General features: G+C 39.3%; 1 long non-coding RNA gene across 1 annotated transcript in view; it reads right to left on the bottom strand.

Annotated features, from left to right (window-relative positions):
* LOC137501867 (uncharacterized) overlaps positions 1-13,533 on the bottom strand; it is a 73,801-nt gene extending 60,268 nt beyond the window's left edge. Inside the window, exons 1-2 of the long non-coding RNA XR_011018660.1 lie at positions 13,232-13,533; positions 12,486-12,748 (exon numbers count right to left, since the gene is read on the bottom strand). This is a non-coding gene — a long non-coding RNA (uncharacterized lncRNA). The remainder of the gene's footprint in view (positions 1-12,485; positions 12,749-13,231) is intronic.
* Between the last annotated feature and the right edge of the window lie 1,112 nt (positions 13,534-14,645).

Genomic DNA, 14,645 nt, shown 5'->3' with positions numbered 1-14,645 from the left:
AATCCGCGAGCAAAATTGTAGTGGATAATTGCGTGATATTCACCTTTAGAAATTATATTAATAAAATCACCTTTCCAATACACAATAGTCCTTTATATTTAGGATAAAACCATGGATAGAAATTACAAGTAGGACATGTTTCGCTCAATCTTAGTGAGCATTATCAGCTAAAGATAACTTAAGCCATGGTGGGTCAGGGCGTTGATCCCGGTATATATAATGAAAAAACTTCTAATATTGCATTGATAAAATACAAATTTTAACAATTTAAAAATAATAAGATTATATTATGTCTATTAAAACAATTATTGATCTTTAAAATTGCTTAAAATATAAGTGGAATGAATGACTTAAAAATGTTACTATAATATGTAGTGATTAGTTGTTCATATAAAACAATGACCATAATAATCTTCGCTCAATGGCATTAGACTGTTTGTGATTAAAAACAGTTATTCACATAAGGGTGAGCTCTTGTAATGAACTATGATGTTGTTTCATAAAATAAACATGATGAGGAATGCTAAAATCACATATATTGGTTGAAAAACGAACTGCTGGTGAATAAAACGTTGTCTGGATCGGCGTAAATAACCTTATGGGACTCCCTCGCATTGTGTTTCAAACATTGTTTATGTAGTAGTGTGTTAATATTGGGCTTCAAATAGAGAACTACTGATCTTGTAGGTGAAAAAACATAAATCGGGTGTATCCTGTAAAAAAAGGAGAGAAAGGAAAAACAGTATGTGTGTCAGTTGCTGGAATTTAAAGGCTGTACTACTGTAAGGAAATAATTGAAGGCGCTTACCCGTGTGTTAATTGAGCGGAGATTAGTCCTTGGTTATTACGGAGGTTTGATGGTTACTGACTTGCTGCTACGTGTGTTGTACGAATGCGATCGTAGAGGCGAGGAAGATAGCAGGAAGGGGAAGGAAGGCGGGACGTTACGCGAGTTGTCGGCCATTGGAGGGGATGCAGTGCTAGGAGGTGTTCTAGGTGTGGCTACTGTTGCTGTTGTTACTACAGGAAGATCGAAAACATGTTTATAATGGAAAATCTTCATGAAATTTTTAGCATTGATTCCAAAGTTAGCAATAAGATTGGGGATTTGCTCAATTATGGGGCTATTAATGTCCGAGACATCATTTAAATTACTATTTGTATTAAAGTACTGGTCCAAGGAAATGTAAGCATTTTCATACCCGGTCATTAGACTGCTTTTATTTACATATTTGAGTATTTGCATATCTTGATCGATAGTACTGAAATTATGCCCCGTGTCCCTCATATGAATACTCATGGCGGAATGCTTTTTGTGTTTCAAGGCATTATAATGTACTAAATACCTTATTCTAAAGCTACGGCCAGTTTGCCTTGTATAAGAAAAATTGCACTGTGTGCATCTGAGTCTATATATTCCCGAGTTTGAGAATCTGTCGTAAATTGTATTAACAGAGTTGGAAGTGAAAAAAATATTATGGTTGGCTCACCCTTATGTGAATAACTGTTTTTAATCACAAACTGTCTAATGCCATTGAGCGAAGATTATTATAGTCATTGCTTTATACGAACAACTAATCACTACATATTTTAGTAACATTTTTAAGTCATTCATTCCACTCACATTTTAAGCAATTTTAAAGCTCAATATTTGTTTTAATAGACATAATATAATCTTACTGATTATTTTTAAATTGTTAAAATTCATATTTTATCAATGGAATATTAGATGCTTTTTCGTTATATATACCGGGATCAGGGCCCTGACCCACCATGGATTAAGTTATCTTTAGCTGATGATGCTCACTAAGATTGAGCGAAACATGTCCTACTTGTAATTTCTATCAATGGTTTTATCCTAAATATAAAGGACTATTGTGTATTGGAAAGGTGGTTTTAATTAACATAATAACTTCTTATTCTAAAATCCAATACGGTTTTATAATGAAATTAATAACTTGGAAATTCACCTTTAGACCACACTGACATCTTAACTTGCTTTCAGTCCCACTGCTTGGTAACAACTGTTGTGAAGGTCACGCCTCGCTGTCTTCTAGACCAGTTTTCACCCCCCCCCCCCCCCCCCCTTCATCCCTCACCATAACAGGGGTGTCCAGCCAACTGTTTTTGCGTATTGCAAAACTTTCCTAGTGCCCTTTGTATGAAGCTGTTGCAAGTGATAAATATCATTATGGTTCCGTATTGAAGATACTATACTTGTAGGATGTTAATTCATTTATTATTAAACCACCTATTCAATGCATTAAAATTTTTATACAATTAGGAATTGATCATTGTTACCTTAAGAATGTGAGACATGTTTCGCCTTTCATAGAAGGCATCATCAGTCACTGTACCTCCTCAAGATTACATCAGGCACCTGATTTAAAATCAAAGTATAATTACTAAGATCTAATATTAACCTTTTTACAATAGGGGCAGTCTAAGGAAAATAATACACTATTCGGTATTAATGTGTATAACAACATTATCAGCCGTTGGCTGTTGGTTACTAGTTGTGTAAGGAACATATGCAGTACATAGTAGCAGTGGTCTGATTTGAAAATTTAAATTACATTATTTGGAATGTTAGGAAACATATACCAGCAATATGAGAGAATGTTAAATGAGACTTTACTCAGAAGTAAAGTCGTAATATTGGAAAAGCTATCTGGTTGAAGTCTTAGGTTCGAGAATTATGGCTTGCAATTAGTAATTGGTGATTTAACTTGCCGTAAAAAAAAAAAAAAAAAAAAAAAAAATACAATATTGGGTAATAATAATCGTATGGCCTCAGCTACCGTGTGCAGACATTTCAATTTGATGCCATCTGGCTGTCTGAATATTGGGTATTAATGTGTATAACAATACTACAATGTTACTAGTTGTGACAAAGGTACATATACAGTGCTTATTAGCAGTGGTCTGATTTGAAAATTTAAATATTACATTATTTGGAGTGCTAGGAAATATAATTACTAAGTTTAATATTAACATATTTACAATAGGAGCAGTCTAAGGAAAAGGAATACAATATTCAGTATTAAGGAGTGCAACAACAATATCAGCCACTGGCTGTTGATTGCTAGTTGTGACAAAGATACACTGACTGACAGAGCAAATGCAACACCAAGAAGGAGTGGTCAGAACTTTATGCTAATTGCAGGGTAGACTGACGTCACTGAGGTATGCTCATGATGTGAAATGCGCCGCGGTGCTGTACACGTAGCGAACGATAAATGGGACACGGCGTTGGCGAATGGCCCACTTCGTACCGTGATTTCTCAGCCGACAGTCATTGTAGAACGTGTTGTCGTGTGCCACAGGACACATGTATAGCTAAGAATGCCAGGCCGCCATCAACGGAGGCATTTCCAGCAGACAGACGACTTTACGAGGGGTATGGTGATCGGGCTAAGAAGGGCAGGTTGGTCGCTTCGTCAAATCGCAGCCGATACCCATAGGGATGTGTCCACGGTGCAGTGCCTGTGGCGAAGATGGTTGGCGCAGGGACATGTGGCACGTGCGAGGGGTCCAGGCGCAGCCCGAGTGACGTCAGCACGTGAGGATCGGCGCATCCGCCGCCAAGCGGTGGCAGCCCCGCACGCCACGTCAACCGCCATTCTTCAGCATGTGCAAGACACCCTGGCTGTTCCAATATCGACCAGAACAATTTCCCGTCGATTGGTTGAAGGAGGCCTGCACTCCCGGCGTCCGTTCAGAAGACTACCATTGACTCCACAGCATAGACGTGCACGCCTGACATGGTGCCGGGCTAGAGCGACTTGGATGAGGGAATGGCGGAACGTCGTGTTCTCCGATGAGTCACGCTTCTGTTCTGTCAGTGATAGTCACTGCAGACGAGTGTGGCATCGGCGTAGAGAAAGGTCAAATCCGGCAGTAACTGTGGAGCGCCCTACCGCTAGACAACGCGGCATCATGGTTTGGGGCGCTATTGCGTATGATTCCACGTCACCTCTAGTGCGTATTCAAGGCACGTTAAATGCCCACCGCTACGTGCAGCATGTGCTGCGGCCGGTGGCACTCCCGTACCTTCAGGGGCTGCCCAATGCTCTGTTTCAGCAGGATAATGCCCGCCCACACACTGCTCGCATCTCCCAACAGGCTCTACGAGGTGTACAGATGCTTCCGTGGCCAGCGTACTCTCCGGATCTCTCACCAATCGAACACGTGTGGGATCTCATTGGACGCCGTTTGCAAACTCTGCCCCAGCCTCGTACGGACGACCAACTGTGGCAAATGGTTGACAGAGAATGGAGAACCATCCCTCAGGACACCATCCGCACTCTTATTGACTCTGTACCTCGACGTGTTTCTGCGTGCATCGCCGCTCGCGGTGGTCCTACATCCTACTGAGTCGATGCCGTGCGCATTGTGTAACCTGCATATCGGTTTGAAATAAACATCAATTATTCGTCCGTGCCGTCTCTGTTTTTTCCCCAACTTTCATCCCTTTCGAACCACTCCTTCTTGGTGTTGCATTTGCTCTGTCAGTCAGTGTACATATACAGTGCTTGGTAGCAGTGGTCTGATTTAAAAATTTAAATATTACATTATTTGGAATGTTAATATTAAACTTAGTAATTATATTTCCTAGCATTCCAAATAATGTAATATTTAAATTTTCAAATCAGACCACTGCTATTAAATACTGTATATGTACCTTTGTCACAACTAGTAACATTGTAGTATTGTTATACACATTAATACTCAATATTGTATTCTTTTTCCTTTTAAGCCAAGTTAAATCACCAATTACTAATTGCAAGCCAAAATTCTCGAACCTAAGACTTCAACCAGATAGTTTTTCCAATATTACAACTTTACTTCTGAGTAAAGTCTCATTTAACATTCTCTCAAATTGCTGGTATATTTTTCCTAACATTCCAAATAATGTAATATTTAAATTTTCAAATCTGATCGCTGCTACCAAGCACTGTATATGTTCCTTACACAACTAGTAATAATAATGTGACTTGCTTTACGTCCCACTAACTAATTTTACGTTTTCAGAGACACTGAGGTGCCAGAATTTAGTCCCGCAGGAGTTCTTTTACGTGCCATTAAATCTACTGACAGAGGCTGACGTATTTGAGCACCTCAAATACCATCGGACTGAGCCAGGATCGAACCTGCAAAGTTCGAGTCAGAAGGCCAGCGCCTCAACCATCTGAGCCACTCAGTCCAGCATACACAACTAGTAATCAACAGCTAACGGCTGATAATGTTGTTATACACATTAATACCGAATACTGTATTCTTTTCCTTAGACTGTTCCTATTGTAAAAATGTTAATATTAGATATTAGTAATTATACTTTCATTTTAAATCAGGTGCCTGATTTAATCATGAGGAGGTACAGTGACTGATGATGCCTTCTATGAAAGGCGAAACATGTCTCACATTCTTAGTGAACAGTTTAAGATCCTGACATTCTGTTTTCACTTTCGTTAATGGTATTAAGGTGTTCATAGTTGAACATGCAGTACTTTCTCAGGCTTTTGATGACATTTATTGGTACACATGTTTCCATATGAGAATGTTATTTCATGCAGTAACTGCTGATAAACTATCAAGCTTACGCTCGTAGTTACTGGAACATCGCACAGATTGCAGCACAGGAGAATCGGTCTCAAGAGTCTTGAGTGAGAATGTTGCCCAACACTACTTATTACTCTGCGAAGCCATTTCATCCCTGTCTTCCTACTATCACCACTTCAGGTCTAATTTCATCTATTCTTGCTGCTTTATGACAACGGAGTTTATTTAAAATCCTTTCTACTTCCTCTACCATAATTCAACCAACATCAATGTCATCCTCTCCATGAGCTCGTAGTTACTGAAACATCGCACAGATCGCGATGTTCAACTACGAGCCCTTTAATACTATTGATGAAAGTGAAAACACGTCAGTATGTTAAATGGTTGACAAGTTATTTGAGGTGGACATCTTAGCTGAATAGCCCTGTGTAATTTGTTAATACTGTAACTGTAGATAGGATGTACACCTGCCTGGATACCTTGCAACATCAACAGAAATATTTTGTGTTACGCTGAGAATATTTCTTCCACCTGTCTAGTGATTCCCTAGGATCTATTATGAGTTCACCCGATGTATGCAGGGGTAAGTACACAAATGAGTAGGCTTAGTACAGAAACTGATGGCTACTGTAGATGTACGTCGTTATCAGACCGCACATTCAATATCCGTATGATCAGTGCTTGTGTTAAACCGATATTTTAATGAAAAAAGGAAATAAATAATTCCTTACAATGTTATAGAGTATTCATGTCATAATAAGGTATGTACTTTGGTATATGACAGTGTGATGTAACCACAAAGAAGCACACGTGAAATGCTGTCAATTGTGTACACTATTTACAAGTTATTTACACATACTCTACACACAAACCAATAAACTGCCATCATAAACAAAACACTACTGCGAAGAAGACTGGAGACTGCAACACTTGCATGTCAGCCAACTACCAATGTAACAAATTCACATATTCGATTAACGATTTGCACTCGTCACTCTCACTAAATCAACTCCAACTACTAGAAAGAATAAGAAGGAGACTGCTCCATTAGCATGTCACAACACGAGTTCACGACTTCCAAACAACTCTCATTAAAATAACTCTAACTACTGTCAAGACTTCCTCTTTATATACGTTGCCTGGCCAGGCTTCTAGAAGAATACGACACAACATGTTTTCTCATAATTTCGAGAGCCTCCAATAACCTATTTACAATGAATGGATTACAGTGTGTTGCACAATACTTTAGTGGATTACACATCATATACACAGGCAATTAAAAATTGTTGTTGTTTGAGTCATCAGCCCATAGACTGGTTTGATGCAGCCCTCCATGCCACCCTATCCTGTGCTAACCTTTTCATTTCTACGTAACTATTGCATCCTACATCTGCTTGTCATATTCATACCTTGGCCTACCCCTACCATTCTTACCACGTACACTTCCTTCAAAAACCAACTGAACAAGTCCTGGGTGTCTTAAAATGTGTCATCATTCTCTCTCTTCTTCTCATCAAATTTAGCCAAATCAATCTCCTCTCACCAATTCGATTCAGTATCTCTTCATTTGTGATTTGATCTATCCATCTCACCTTCAGCATTCTTCTGTAACACCACATTTCAAAAGCTTCTATTCTGTTTCTTTCTAAGCTAGTAATCATCCATGTTTCACTTCCATACAATGCCACGCTCCACACGAAAGTCTTCAAAAACATCTTTCTAATTCCTATATCAATGTTTGAAGTGAGCAAATTTCTTTTCTTAAGAAAACTCTTTCTTGCTTGTGTTAATCTGCATTTTATGTCCTCCTTACTTCTGCCATCGTTAGTTATTTTACTACCCAAGTAACAATATTCATCAAAAAATCACAGCAATAGAACCCGCTTTTGGGTGGTTAGGCCGTGTGCATTATGCAGAGTTTCGTCCAGACGTGCCATTTGGACTCATCAGCTGGAATGGCACGCCCCTCCAGGACTCTGCTTAGCAGTAGCAGACCAAACTGAGTCCTGGAGGGGCGTGCCATTCCAGCTGATGAGTCCAAATGGCACGTCTGGACGAAACTCTGCATAATGCACACGGCCTAACCACCCAAAAGCGGGTTCTATTGCTGTGATTTTAAGATCTGCGGCTGTGAAAGCATTTTTTTGACAATATTCATCTACTTCCTTTAAGACTTCATTTCCTAATTCAATATTTCCTGCATCACCTGCCTTCGTTCGACTGCTCTCCATTACTTTTGTTTTGGACTTATTTATTTTCAACTTGTACTCCTTACCCAAGACTTCGTCCATACGATTCAGCAACTTCTCGAGATCTTCTACAATGTTAGATAAAATAACAATATCATTGGCAAATCTCAAGGTTTTGATTTCCTCTCCTTGGACTGTGATTCCCTTTCCAAATTCCTATTTGATTTCCTTTACTGCCTGTTCTATGCAAACACTGAAAAGGAGGGGGGACAAACTGCAGCCTTGCCTCACTCCTTTCTGGATTGCTGCTTCTTTTTCAAAGCCCTCAATTCTTATCACTGCAGACTTTTATACAGATTGTAGATAATTCTTCCTTCTCGGTATCTGATCCCAATCATCTTCAGAATCTTAAATAGCTTGGTCCAATCAACATTATCGAATGCCTTTTCTAGATCTACGAGTGCCATGTACATGGGCTTGTCCTTCTTGATTCGATTCTCTAAGATCAGACATAAAGTCAGGATTGCTTCACATGTTCCTACATTTCTTCTGAAGACAAATTGATCTTCTTCCAACTCAGCTTCAATTCTTATTTATCCATTTTTCTGTAAATAATACGTGTTAAAATTTTGCATGCATGAGATACTAAACTTCTTTCTTTTTTTTTTTTTTTGCTAGGGGCTTTACGTCACGCCGACACAGATAGGTCTTATGGCAACGATAGGATAGGAAAGGCCTAGGAGTTAGAAGGAAGCGGCCGTGGCCTTAATTAAGGTACAGCCCCAGCATTTGCCTGGTGTGAAAATGGGAAACCACGGAAAACCATTTTCAGAGCTGCCGATAGTGGGATTCGAACCTACTATCTCCTGGATGCAAGCTCACAGCCGCGCGCCTCTACGCGCACGGCCAACTCGCCCGGTAGATAGATACTAAACTAATGGTGCAGTAGTTTTCACACCTGTCAGTACCGGCTTTCTTGGGAATAGGTATAATAACATTCTGCCAAAAATCGGATGGGACTTCTCCTGTCTCATACATCTTACACACTAAATGGAATAACCTTGCCATGTTGGTTTCTCCTAAGGCAGTCAGTAATTCAGAGGGAATGTCGTCAATTCCAGGTGCCTTGATCCTATTTAGGTCATTCACAGCTCTGTCTAACTCTGAACTCAAAATTGGGTCTCCCATTTCATCAGCATCAACAGCCTCTTCATGTTCCAGAACCAAATTATCTACATCTTTACCTTGATACAACTGCTGGATATGCTCCTGCCATCTTTCTGCTTTGTCTTCTTTCCCTAGAAGTGGCTTTCCATCTGAGCTCTTAATATTCATACACCTAGATTTCCTTTCTCCAAAGGTTCCCTTGATTTTCCTGTATGCAGCATCTACCTTTCCCAGGACCATACAACCTTCGACATCCTTTCACTTCTCCTTCAGCCATTCTTCCTTAGCTACCTTGCACTTCCTATCCAGTTGATTCTTTAATCACCTGTATTCTTTTCTGCCCTCTTCATTTGTAGCATTCTTGTATTTTCGTTGTTCGTCAATCAGGCCTAGTATCCCCTGAGTTATCCACTTGTTCTTAGTTGATTTTTTCTTCCTTCCTAACATTTCTTCAGCAGTCCTACTGACTTCATTTTTCATGACTATCCACTCTTCCGCTATTGTGCTTCCTTCAGCCTTTTAATTTAGCCCTTGTGTAACATGTTCCTTGAAACAATCCCTCACTCTCTTTTCTTTCAACTTGTCTAGATCCCATTGTTTTACATTCTTTCCTTTCTTCAATTTCAACTTCCTGATGGCATTTAATGACCAACAAGTTGTGGTCAGAGTCCACGTCTGCTCCTGGGAAAGTTTTGCAATCTAACACCTGGTTTCTGAATCTCTGCCTAATTAGAATGAAATCTATTTGATACCTTCCAGAGTCTCCAGGTCTCGTCCACATATACAGCCGTCGTTTGTGGTGTGTGAACCAAGTATTGGCAAGGACTAAATTATGATCAGTGCAGAATTCAACCAGCCGACTTCCTCTTTCGTTCCTTTGTCCCAATCCAAATTCTTCTACTGTATTACCTTCTCTTCCTTGGCCTACCACCGCATTCCAGTCTGCCATCACAACTGGATTCTCATCACCTAAAAAAATAAATTATATACTATTAATTATGTGTTCTTACCAACGAGCTAGAAAGAGGACCAAAGAGAATGAGTAAGAAATTACTCTCAACGTTATTTTTCACTTCTGTACGCAACGGCTGCGCAAAGATCGCCAGGAATTGCACGCTAGCGCCCCTGGCGTAAGCAGGGCTGAACTAAAATTACCGGGCGGGTTATTTAAATCGTTTAGCGCGCGGAGGGTACCCAGGTTCTCGCCCCCCTCTCCCCCTCTTAAATATTATATTAAATCTATGTTTTCTTAAGCAACTGTGGTCAGGCTTGAAAAATATTCTGAAGACAACAAATTTAGCGGAACCTGGGACACTTTTTTTTTTTTTGGTAAATGGATGAAATTGTCGAAATTTGAATTCTGGCATAAATAAATTATATTAACCTTCCTCTAAATAACAAAAGTGGTTTTGTGCCGTTGTGACTGTTTTTGACGTAGTTACGGTCGTTTTTAAATGGTTCTGCACGGTCATTTAATTATCCACCACGCCTCCTCTCCTCTGTATGCTCGGCTATCCGTGTTCCTTCTGTTACCATTAATTCCCTCTTTACAGTAGCATTGAGATTATACTATTTTTGAATATTGCAATATATACTGCCAACTGTTAGCTATGTTATGAACTACTTCATCCTACAATTTAGTCAACCATGAAGGAACTACACTTGGGGAAAAGGGACCTGGAATTTTGAAGGAAGCAACTACTGCGAAGCTCACAAATGATTATAGGCAGGCAATATGTGCAAATATTCCCTCTGTAGATAATATGAAATCTGCAATATATGCCACACTATACCATTACTCCTCCACAGAAGAAGATCCTAAGCATAAGAAATGCCCCCAAAGACCTGAATCATGGTGCTTCTACAATAAGAGTATCGCAACTGGACAAACCCCTCAAAGTCACAAAAATTGTCAGTTCAGTTCACAATTGCAATGCTACTGAAAATTTTGCCTGTATACCAAAGGCTGGCATCAACTGAACTTCTGTCTAGATGTTGTAAAGGGGATACTCAAATTGCCAATGAAAGTCTTCATGCATGTATGTGGAAAAAGTGCCCATGGGCACCCGCAAGGGAGGGGGGGCATTTGCCCCCCCCCCCCCCCGGAATTCTAAAAATGTTGATGTTCAATTGTTTAATATCATACCAGATTATTTCATAAACTGAAATTACTGACAGTCATCTAGCATCTGTTGTAACTGGAAATTTCTGTAAACAATTTAATGTTGCTGACGTTATATTGGTTTTTATATTCAAGAAAATTGTTGATGTGCCCCCCCTTGGAAAAGATCCTGCGGGCACCCATGAGAAGAGACCTTTGTGTCCTCAAGACGACTTGGAATAGCTGTTTCTAATGCAGTTGCAGAATACAACATGGGATGTAGTGCAACACAAGAAATGAAAATGGCTGTAAGGAATTATATTCACCAGCATCCACCAAACTTGCCACACAAAGAGATGAAAGAAGAAAATTTGACAGTCAGCAGTCAGTCACCCAACAAAAGAAAACAGCCAGGAAAAACTGAAACTCCTAAAGGTACACACGGAGGAAGCCAAGAAGAAGGAGGAGGGTAGGAGTTATAGTGCTGGTGAATTTTAAGAGATTTGGAAAGGCCATTATGAAAACTTTTAATGGTTTTAGAACTAAAATTCATTTAACTCAAAATACCATTTTTTGTAACCTGCGCTGTTCCATGCAGATCAAATCTAAACCTATATTTGCCAAAGTTGGTACGTAGCTTCTATGTGACCTACCAAGAAAATTGTAGGATAGATTTTTCATTCTTCTACAATATACTCATTTTATGAGGCAAAATGAACAGAAAATTAGTGGAAAATTACATAAAATACAATTACAAACTTGAAACAGGAGTTAATTAAGCGACATAGGGTGAATCGAAAATTCCATCCGTGAGTTTTTTTATGTTATAAGGAAGAAGTTTTCAAACTCTCAGGTAAAAATCCATCCCACAGGAAACTTTTTGAAAGTTGCCTGTTTTGCGAGCATCATAAACACAAAGTACATCATATCTCAAACTAATAAGGATATTTAGCTGAAAATAAGATATGTTATTTCTATAATAGTCCTACATATTCCATAACAGTTTCATTGTGATTGCTCAAAAATTGTGGAAAATAAAAAAATGTGTACCAGGTTCCCTTAAAATGAACCTGGAAAAAAACGGTGCAAAGGGTTTTCAGATAAAGAGGGAGTTAGGATAGCGAGCTCATTTAAATACCTCACCATCACAATTCAGCTAACGTAAAGCCACTGATGGATTATAAAAATTATAAAATTATAAAATTTGCACATTTCTGCACTATTCTGTTAATAATAAATGTTAGGCCTGTAAGAGATGTACCAATTTCAACTTACAGGTACGGCAAGACCAGGTGTGACAGGCATTATAGTAAATTTCATTACGAGAAGCGAGGTTCCCCCTCATCTGGCACTGATGAATTTATCATCATTACCTCTGGAGAGCAATTTGAAATGAAACCCAGGAAAATTTGATAGGTCACAGTACTGTGAAATTAATAACGACTACTACTACTACTACTACTTACCTCTTTCCAGGACAGCATCTTTATACAGCAACCTTGATAGCGGTCCTGGATAGCTCGAGTGGCGAAAGTGCCTAGAACACACAGTGTGGTTCTTCAGCTGCTTCGGAGGAAGCTGCCGCAAGCGTTCGACCCCCCACAACGTCCAACCACTCTCTGCAAATATCCGGTTTACCAACAGGGAAATGATGAAATAAGATTCCCTGTTGCTGGCCTTCTTTGCAATCTGTGTAAATGCCACAGATCTGACACTTTTCGTGCATGGTCTGAGACATGAAAGGAAATAGAAGAAAGTAATAAAGGACACTGTATCAGTTTATATTTTTACTGCTAATTTCAATACCCTCAAAACGATAGTGGCTTATCATAAATAATATAACATTACATCAACAGAATTTTAAGGTGTCTGTTTCAAGTAGACTTATGTAACTATCATATCAACCACCATGCAAAAAGGTAATAAAATAGTGACAGCCAAAAAGAAATGTTTGGGAACATGAGCAGCTATCAATCATCAACTTAATAACTACTTAACCTCCTGCGGCCTACTATCCTTTTAATAGGATTTTGTTTTAAAAATAGAATGGAATATCCCGCAAACAATATTCAAACGTTAAATAAAATAAATAGCAAATTTAGGACTAGGCGAATATGATTCAATTTATCCGAAAGTCATTTGCCTTGGTGTGGTATATTTTCATGTTCTGGCCTCAGGAGATTAGTAAAACAAGAACCATAAGGATGCTTACCTCAAATATCTTGTACTTTTTCTTCAAACACGAAAACGAAGATAACAGATAAATGCATACAAATCAAAGTGAAGCAAAGTGTCACAAACGTGGTCGACCCACGTGGTCCAAGTTGTCAAACTCAAATTGACCAATAGCAATCGGGAGATGTTTCTACTAATAGGAGCTGCCGTATTCGTCACGTGGGCTTACGGTGAGTGACGTGATGTACAACAGCGCGCCCCTGCGAATGCAGGGCTAAAGTATTCAGTCGGAGCTGGGCCCTCCAAGGGTTCGACAGCGGCATAAGTCCTACCCTTCCGAGGGCCCGGCTCAGACTGAATACTTTCTAGAGATGGGTAAGAGTAGTTCACCGGAAGGACCAGTGTCAGAACTGCTCAGTCCCTGAAACGAACAGTTCTTTGGGAGCAGTTCTTTTAGTTCCTTTAGTTCTTTTAGTTCTTTTAGTCACATAGCTCCCAGGCGGCTGGGCTGCCTACAATGGCCTGTGACCAGCATGTGGGTACGTTAAATCTGCTCGCGCTTCGCACTGCAGCAGCCGAATCTACCTTTAAAAATTATTTTAAAGGGCATAGCAATGAGGATACTGAGAAGAAAATTATTAATGGTTGGATTTTCAATGCATTTTCTTTAAATATATACTGTACAGGAACAATGTTACAATAACTCTGAAATGTGGCCATCAGTCACAAAATACGATCATAAACCACGGTATTAATTAATTACGTTATCATACAGGCTTACGTTAATAGAACAAAATATACCACAAGTAAAATCACACGTATGCCGCAATAGGGCCTAGGTCTAAATCCCATTTTGGAACTGACATCAGAAAGAAATAAAAGATTAAGTTAAAATTTAAGTTAAAATTTGTAAAAAAATTTGTAAAACTTGTAAAAAACAAATACATAGTATGAACTATCAAACACTTATTTTTGAGATGTTTGTCCGCGACCAGAATCACGAATTATGGTTCAAAAATAAAATTTGATTGACATTTTTCGATGTCAATCGTTTCCTCCTTTCCGTTACTGTATCGCCGGCTTTGGAGAATATTCGTTCGCAAGGAACTGATGTAGCAGGAATGCAGAGCCTCTTCAGCACAAGACTGTACAGACGCAGATACACCTTCTTTCTTCCATCCCACCACTGCAGCGGGTCATCATCAATCTCCAAAAGTGGCTCGTTCAGGTATTTGTCAAACTCGATGATACTGGCTGATGAATTTGTACTATTGGATGCTCCCCTCAAGGCTGCTGTCTCAGCGATATACTCGTCCCACAAATCGTTTTTTTTCTCTCGTGGCTTTGATGTTTGAAGCGCTGAGTCCACAGTTAAAGCACTGTCAGATGTAATGTTAACAGCATTTAGTTTTCCGATTATTGCTTTCTTCATGTCGTTGAATAACTGTCCA

This window comes from Anabrus simplex, chromosome 8 (assembly GCF_040414725.1).
Source record: "Anabrus simplex isolate iqAnaSimp1 chromosome 8, ASM4041472v1, whole genome shotgun sequence".
NCBI lineage: Eukaryota > Metazoa > Arthropoda > Insecta > Orthoptera > Tettigoniidae > Anabrus > Anabrus simplex.
Note: the sequence above shows the minus strand (reverse complement) of the source record. Positions and strands in the feature narration are given on the sequence as shown.